At 37.0% G+C, this 9,450-nt stretch overlaps 1 non-coding gene across 1 annotated transcript; it reads left to right on the plus strand.

The window, feature by feature from the left end:
• Positions 1-1,240: 1,240 nt before the first annotated feature.
• Positions 1,241-1,347, plus strand: LOC133255055 (U6 spliceosomal RNA). The gene has a single exon (XR_009738853.1). It is a non-coding gene; the product is annotated as a U6 spliceosomal RNA (small nuclear RNA).
• The last annotated feature ends 8,103 nt before the right edge of the window (positions 1,348-9,450 follow it).

The raw sequence follows: 9,450 nt of genomic DNA on the forward strand, positions 1-9,450 counted from the left end.
GACTTAGCATGCATGCATAATAACATGTACCTATCACTATGGTATCACATAGGTTATTTTCACTGCTCTATAAATCTTCCCTCTGCTATATATTCATCACACTCTTCCTCTCCATCAACCCCTGAAATTTTTTACTGTTTCCATAGTTTTCCTTTTTCCAAAATATCATATGGTTGGCATCATACAATATGTAACCTTTTCACATTCACTTCCTTCATTTAGTAACATGTATTTAAGTTATCTCCATGTCTTCTCATTGCTTGATAGCTCATTTCTTTGTGTGTGTGTGTGTGTGTTTAATAGTATTCCATTGTCTGAATGTACCTAGCACAGTGTCTTTATCTATTCACCTACTAAAGGACATCTTGATTGCGTCCACATTTTGGCAATTATGAATAAAGCTGCTGCAAACATCTAAGTGCACATTTTGTGTGGACATGCTTTTAAGTCCTTTGGGTAAATACCAAACAGTGTGATTGTTGAATCATACAGTAAGAAAATGTCTACTTTGTGTAAGAAACTGACAAACTGTATTCCGAAGTATCTGAACCATTTTGCTTTCCCACCAGCAGTGAATGAGAGCTCTGTTGTCCTGTATCCTGTCCAGCGTTTGGTGTTCTCAGTGTTCTGGGCCATCCTAATAGGTGTGTAGTGATATTTCATTGTTGTTTTAGTTTGCATTTTCCTCATGACATATGATGTAGAGTACCTTTCTGTATGCTTATTTGCCATCTGTATGTCTTCTTTAGTGAGTTTTCTGTAAGGGTCTTTGGCTCATTTTTTTAAATCACGTTGTTGTTTTCTTGAGAGTGAAAATGTTAGTTGCTCAGTTGTGTCCAACTCTTTGCTACCCCATGGATTGTAGCCCACAATTCCTCTGTCCAGGGAATTCTCCAGGCAAGAATACTAGAGTGGGTTACCATGCCCTTCTACAGGGGATCTTCCCAACCCAGGGCTTGAACTGGGGTTTCCTGCTTTACAGGCAGATTCTTTACTGTCTGAGCCACTGGGGGAAGCCTGTTTGTTTTCTTACTGTTGAGTTTTAGAAGTTCTTTGTCTATTTTGATAATTGTTCTTTGTTAGATGTGGTTTTTGCAAATATTTTTTTCCCAGTCTGTGGTTTGTCTTATTTTCTTGATAATGTCTTTCAAAGAGCAGAATTTTTAAATTTTGATGAAGTCCAGCTTATCAGTTTCTTTCATGGGCTGTGCCTTTGGCATTGCATCTAAAAGCTATTGCCATGCTCGCTTTGGCAGCACATGTACTAAAACTGGAATGATATGAAGAAGATTAGCATGGCCCCTGCTCCAGGATGACATGCAAATTCATGAAGCATGCCATGTTTGAGAAAATTAAAAAGTCATTACCATTCCAAAGTTCATGTAGGGTTTTTCTTATGTAATCTTCTAGGGGTTTTAAAGTTTTAGGTTTTACATTTAGATCTGTTATCTATTTTGAGTTAATTCTTGTGGAGGGTGTAAGATTTGTATCTAGGTTCATCTTCCTTTTTTTGCATGTCGATGTCCAGTTGTTGAAGCAACATTTGGTGAAAAGCCTATTTTTGCTTCATTGTATTACCTTTGTTTCCTTGACAAAGATCAGTTGACTATATTTATGTGAATCTATTTCTTGGCTCTCTGGTTTGTTCCTGTTTTTCAAAAAATAGTGTTTGCTTCTAAAAGCTATGCAATTAACTTATTTTTATGTTATTTTAAAATATACCATGTAAAATAGATAAGAGCAAGCTTCCCTGGTGGTTCAAATGGTAAAGAATCTGCCTGCAGTGCAGGAGACCTGGGTTCAATCACCAAGACCCAGGTCAGGAATATCCCCTGGAGCAGGGAATGGCAACTCACTCCAGTATTCTTGCCTGGAGAATTCCACAGGCAGAGGAGCCTGATGGGCTACAGTCCATGGGGTCTCAAAGAGTCGGACACAATTGAATGACCAACACTTTCACTTCACCATGTAAAATCCATAAGACCAAGAATTTTTAAAAATTATTGTATCCCCAGTAAAGAATAACTTTCAGAATGTATATTGGCCTTCTGTAAAAATCTGTTGAATAAATAAATGAATAAATCACTAAATTAGAAAGTTTTGAAATACAGTGCAATATAGGGTACAATAATACTGACTTCTTGAACTTAAAATCTTTTGTTCTTTGATGATTAGAGATATAAAAGAGGGACTTCCTTCACACTTGAAGAATATATAAAGTTTTAAATACTATACATTTTTAATTTGCAGATTCTATGCCCCGAGCTGATAAAATTTCAATTCTTGTTTTTAAGAATAAATGTAAAAGATAAAAGGATTCTGACACACAGAGAGATTTGAGTGCCACAGTGAGCCAAAAAGAACTTATTCCACTTATTTTTTCTTCTATATCTTTGAAACTAACAAGAAAAGGGGACAATTCTTTTCTCAAAAGAATAGTTATTTTTCTCCTCTTTTCTTGAAAATCCCTGTGGATGATACAGAGCTTACAGAATCAGTCACCAAACAAAGCTGTATTCTGCACTGTAAGAATCATTTCCTTATGCCTTTGTCTCTTTGGAGACATTGACACATCAAGGTAAACACTGGCATCTGCATACAGGCTTAGTCTTGTCTGACTCTTTGTGACCCTTTGGACTGTATGTAGCCTCTGTTCCCAGGCTCCTCTGTCCATGGGATTCTCTAGGCAAGATTACCAGAGTGGGTTGCCATTTCTTCCTCCAGGGGATCTTCCTGACCCAGGGATTGAACCCAAATCTCCTGTGTCTGTCTCCTGCATGCAGGTGGGTTCTTTAGCTGCAGAACCATCAAGGAAATCCTCATACATTTCTGCAATAACTTGAAGCACTGGGTGTATTTCATCTACATGCCTTTGTTTATCACACAAAGCTTCTTGATTTAAATTGTGCTTTGGTGGACATCCCCCTGTGCCTGCAGGTAAGAGGTGTGGTTTTCATAATGATAGGGGCTCCTGCAGGAAAAGCAGCCTCTGTGATAATTTAGATATAACGAGGTTAATTTCCTTTTCTTCTCATTTTCCATAAATTCATGTTTCCTTTTGTTCCTGGAGACAATGTCTATTTGACATTTGAATTTGTAGAAGTAATGAATAAGCTAAGCAATCTCTTTTGAAAGAAAAGTATTACAAGGTGATAAATGTTATTAAAATATATTTCTCAAAGGGAAATCCTTCTACATATATAATTTTGCTGAATATAAATGGTATTCTCAGGAGGCACAGTGGTAAAGAATCTGCCAGTCAATGCAGGAGATGCAAGAGACACACATTCGATCCTCTGGAGAAGGAAATAGAAACCCACTCCAATATGCTTGCCTTGAACATTCCATAGACAGAAGAGCCTGGCAGGCTACAGTCCACAGGGTCACAAGCAGCTGGACATGACTAAGTGACTGAATAGATTTTTCAAATTAATATTTAAAGTCATGAGGTTATGTAGATGTACAGACTATGATTGCTAATATATTTTTAATAATGGTAGCTGAAGAGATGAATCTGTAATGGTAAATTCAATATAATCAAAATATTTCTGTTCTTTCTTGACTGAGATTGCATTTTTACAAAATATCATTTCTGAAATGAAATTAGACCCAGATGAAATGCATTGTTTTATATTTTGGATGAATATAAGTATATTCATAAGATATACTTAAAATAAGTAAGAGTTGGAGGCCCATAGTGGTTCTTTTCCCCCACTAAAGAGGAGGGAAGACCTGTGAAATGGTAGCACTATTGAAACAAATAAAGCTATTATAATTATTGGAATTCTGCACAATTTCAGGAGAGAGAACTGAGAGCCCCATTTTATCTCTGATTGATTAATAGATTATGTTCTTTCAAGCAACATTTATTAAACATCTCCTATGGGCTGGGCACTGGAGAGGGAAATGGCAACCCACTCCTGTGTTCTTGCCTGAAGAATCCCAGGGACCGGGGAGCCTGGTGGGCTGCCCTCTGTGGAGTTGCACAGAGTCGGACAAGACTGAAGCGACTGAGCAGCAGCAGCAGCAGCAGCATAGGCTGGGCACAGTGCTAGGAAACAAAGATGAATGCAATGAAAATCTTGGTCTCATGGAGTTCATATCTCAAAAATATAGGTATGCTTTTGGTTGGTACATTTCTTATGCAATTTGGTTTGCACTACAAACCAATATTTTTATCATATATTTTTCTGATTATTGATATAGTATATGAAAATTCCCATCTCTTTACTGCCTAAGCAATGGTAGACATTGTTTTATCTTTATAATCTTAGAACTACATTAAAATATTGCTTTTCATTTGGTATCTACTTGTACATTTAAATATAGTGACTATAATTGTTATAAGATTACATAGAAATACATAATCTATTATTCTTAATTTAGGTTGCTTTCAATTTCCTGCTGTTTATACTGCTGCTGCTAAGGAGCTTCAGTCGTGTCCGACTCTGTGCGACCCCATAGACGGCAGCCCACCAGGCTCTGCCCTCCCTGGGATTCTCCAGGCAAGAACACTGGAATAGGTTGCCATTTCCTTCTCCAATGCAAGAAAAGTGAAAGTGAAGTTGATAAATTGAAAGTGAAAGGATAAATTCCTATACGTGATGTTACTCAGTATAATCATAGGGAAATTTTAAAAACTTTTGGCAATATTTCCAATTTGACTATATACTTTGCAAGAGCAGTCTATTTTAAATTCTGCTCAGTTAAGGTCTTACATTAGCAAGAATTTTCATTTTCACTTTCATTCTGATATGTGAATTGTGTTTCATATCCCTTAGTACTCTGTGCAAAACTCTACATTTTCTTAAACATTATTCACTATCTTGTTCTTTCAATTAAGAGGATTATGGTGATGGATAAATAAAATTGTAGAGTGCAGATAATTTCTTGGAATCATAAAGTCTCTGATTATATTCAAGTTTGGCATCTTTGTTCTTCAGTTACTGCATTTTCAGAGTTAGTTTCTATTGGGGAAGATTTCAATTGTGTTCATGAAAAGCGATGATGTCTTGTTCAACATAACTCATGAGGTCAATCTATATATCACACACTACCCTTGTTTTGTTGCTCTGAATATACATTTTTAACACTGAGAATCACCAGAGAAGAAGAAAAAAAAAAAAAAGGAACCCTGAGTTACTTCAGTTCAATTCAACAAATGTTTATTTAGTGTCCATGATATATTTGACTCCATCTATCCATCTAGGTACAGATTGGAATCAAGATTGCTGGGAGAAATATCAATAACCTCAGATATGAAGATGACTCCACACTTATGTCAGAAAGCAAAGAAGAACTAAAGAACCTCATGATGAAACTGAAAGAGGAAAGTGAAAAAGTTGGCTTAAAACTCAACATTCAGAAAACTAAGGTCATGGCATCTGGCCCCATCACTTCATGGCAAATAGATAGGAAAACAGTGGAAACAGTGACAGACTCTGTTATTTTGGGCTCCAAAATCACTGCAGATGGTGACTGTAGCTATGCAATTAAAAGACTCCTGCTCCTTGGAAGAAAAGCTATAACCAACTTAGCATATTAAAAAGCAGAGACATTACTTTGCCAACAAAGGTCATAGTCAAAGCTATGGTTTTTCCAATAGTCACGTATGGATGTGAGAGTTGGACTATAAAGAAAGCTGAGTGCCAAAGAATTGATGCTTTTGAACTGGTATTGGAGAAGACTCTTGAGAGTTCCTTGGACTGCAAGGAGATCCAGCCAGTCCATCCTAAAGGAGATCAGTCCTGAATGTTCATTAAAAGGACTGATGTTGAAGCTGAAACTCCAATACTTTGGCCACCTGATGCAAAGAACTGACTAATTTGAAAAGACCCTGATGCTGGGAAAGACTGAAGGCAGAAAGAGAAAGGGATGACAGAGGATGAGATGGTTGAATGGCATCACTAACTCGATTGACATAAGTTTGAGCAAGCTTCTGGAGTTGGTGATGGACAGGGAAGCCTGGTGTGCTGCAGTCCATGGGGTTGCAAAGAGTCGGACAAGACTGAGTGACTAAATTAAATTGAACTGATGTACAGATACTGTAACCATGTGAGGTGAGGTCTAGTAACGTTGGTTATTGCATTTAGCTATGGAATTTACTCATGGTTAGCAGAGAATTCCCAATACTTGGAATTATTTCCCATATGGTACTCTGTGCTATTTCCATATAATAATTATGGATGTATGTTTTTCTCACAAGAGTTAACCTGTAGTATTTAACTCAGAAAAGTAAAGAAAAGAAAATATTTCATATTTTCTAGATCTACATCACCTAGAAATTGACTAATTCCCCGAATATGTCTTTAAAGTTGGTTAAATAGAGTCAATGCACGGGAGGTTTTTGCTAGTCACTTTGAATCACCATGAAACTCTATGAATGTCACTCCAGGAGAATATGATGAAAGCTAAGTGTGGGTAAACTTAAGAAAGAAATTCAAAATTTGATTTAAGAGATAGAAAGGAAATGTTTCTATCAACAAACAGAAATCAAGTTTTTTTTTTTTTTTTAACCTTGAAATGGCTGTTTTAAGTGAATCTGAAGTTCTGCAGCTTATTCAGTAGAAACTGAAAGTACAAAAAGATATATTCTGAGATATATTTGTACTCTTATCAGATATTAGGGTGCTGATGTCTCATTTACTGTAGTGATAATTGGCTATAGTGAATATTATATATATATATATTTTCCTTTCTTTTTTCCTTCCTTCCTTTTTGTATTACATGCTAGTAAGGAAGCCTCATCATGTCAGAATTCTGCTCAGAAAACTTCTGGTGAGGGACACACTGCCAAACACAGCCTGAGTGTGTATGCCAGATTGAAATCTCCTCGTGATTTTTGTCATGCTGCATAATAAGCTGGCAGCCAAAAAGAGGCTCAAGCAGATTGCCTTTCCTCCCTTCTATTTGCAGTTATTACTTAGGAGAATGTTCTTTATCTTTGGATGGAGCCGGATTCCAAATATTTAGCTCCTTTTCCAAATAGCATTTTGAAAAAAATTCCATTCACTCTGTCAGATATACAACCCTCTGAATTATCAGCTCTGGCCTGAAATTACATTCTCCCACTTTTTAAAGATGCACAGAATAGCATGGCCATAAATGCACTGACTTAAAGTTCTCCTTTAAATAGGAGAAAACTCATTCTCACCCCCAAATGGTTTTCAGCAGTCTTCTGTCTGAAAGAGTATTTGAATGCAAGAAGACCATTGCCAAAAAACTAGATGCATATGTGTGTATGTGTGTGCTAACAGTACCCAGATATTGCTAGAACTCTTAAGATTAATTCTGTCTTTTAACTAGAGGAGGAAAAATATTTGCTAAAGAACATATCATTGTAAGGGCATTTTTTGATAGAAAACATTTATTTTTGTCTATTAAACTCACAACTGAATATCATTGTTGGGAGCAGAAAGACATGAAACTGTTGATTAAAAACTTTTGCATATCTGTACCATAACAGTAGTACAAGTTAAAGCTGTATCTTAAGAAAGTTGTGGTTTAGTGGAAAAAAGTTCAGGGCTCCTAAAAGAACAATGGCCAAAGGAGCCAATTATCTTTAAATTGTCTGGTACAGTAGGAAGAATTCTTCCATCTTTTTTCACAGAAAGCATTTTTAGTCAAGCCTAATATCACTATTTCACACTAGTCATTGTTTTTCCTGGACCCTGAGTGACTTTGGGTCAAATCCTGGCATTGCTGCAGTGTTCATGATCTGGGGCAGGTTGCACAGTTTCCTGAGAGTTGTTTTGTTTGTCTGTTGTTGTTGTTCAGTTGCTTAGTCATGTCTGGCTCTTTGCGACCCAATAGACTTCAGTGTGGAGGCTTCCCTACCTTCACTGTCTCCCGGACTTTGCTCAAACTCATGTCCATTGAGTCGGGTATGCCATTCAACCACCTCATCCTCTTTTACCCCCTGCTCCTCCTGCCCTCAATCTTTCCCAGCATTAGGGTCTTTTCCGATGAGTCAGCTCTTTGCATCAGGTGGCCGAAATATTGGAGCTTCATTTCAGCATCAGTCCTTCCAATGAACATTGAGGATTGATTAGAGGAAATAATGCATAGTGTGAGGTTTCACTGAGTATATGTGAAAAAAAATGTCAAATTTGTTAGATTTAAGAAATAGTGGTTTACTTATTCTATCATTTGAACTAGAGAGCTACCAGTTGGACACTGGCCCCTTAGCACACATTTTGCCCTCATTAAGAATTACTGAGCTTCCTCATCTTGGTAAAGGACATCTATGAAAACCCTACAGGCAACATTACACTTACTGGTGAAAGACAACTCTTTTTCTTCAGACCCAGAACAAGGCAAGGATGTCTACTCTCACCACTTCTATTCAACATTGTACTGGGGATTCTAAATAGGACAGAGCAATAAGATGGGAAAAATAAAAGCAGACAGATTGGAAAAAAAGAATTAAAACTATCTTCATTTGTAGTTGATCTGATCTTATTAGAATCCTAAAGCATCACTATGAACAACTCCAATAATTTAGCACAATGTGAAATACAATTGTTATTTTTCAAGCTTTGTGTGTTGATTTGCCTTCCTGGAAAATAACACTTTCCTTGGTCTGCCTTGAAAACAGGATATTTTCTCCCACTGACTTTCCAGAAATTTGTCAAAAATTTGTTTCTGTTTTCTACTTGTCCTCTCTTTCTGCAATTAAATGGTAATATTGACAAGACAGTCAAAAATTCAATGTGATATATAGAGTCTTTCTACATTGTTTTCTATTTGGGAGAGTTATGATGCAAGAATGAGGGAAAGAGAAGAATAGTGAAAAATAGTTGGGATCAACATATTCACACTTCTCTATTTTAAAATGGACAACCATCAATATCTTACTTTATAGCACAGGAACTCTGCTCAGTATTATGTGGCAACCTGGATGAGGTGGGTGTTTTGAGGAGAATGGATACTTGCATATGTATGGCTGAGTCCCTTTTCTCCCCACCTGAAGCTATCACAACATTGTTAACTGCTATTCTCTATGTGAAATGATTAGCCCCTCAGTTGTGTCCAACTCTTTGTGACCCCATGGACTATAGCCCACCAGGCTCCTCTGTCCATGGGATTTCCCAGGCAAGAATACTGGAGTGGGTTGTCATTCCCTTCTCCAGGGGATCTTCCTGACCCAGGGATCGAACCTGGGTCTCCTGCATTGAAGGCAGATTCTTTACTGTCTGAACCACCAGCGAAGCCCCTATACTCTATTATAAAATAATTAAAAAAATTAAAAATAAAATTAAAAATATACTTAGTTACTGCAGTGAGAAGGACAGAATCAAATATGATGTGAAGGAGGAATAAAAGCAAACAGATAAAAGAATTGGGAATATGCACTAGGGCTTTCAGTGAATTTATGGAAATGGAGTCCCTGACTAGAACAATATGATTACTGATGATGGAATGGAAAGAGAACCATGTCTGCCGCTGTCT

Source organism: Bos javanicus, chromosome 1, assembly GCF_032452875.1.
Source record: "Bos javanicus breed banteng chromosome 1, ARS-OSU_banteng_1.0, whole genome shotgun sequence".
NCBI lineage: Eukaryota > Metazoa > Chordata > Mammalia > Artiodactyla > Bovidae > Bos > Bos javanicus.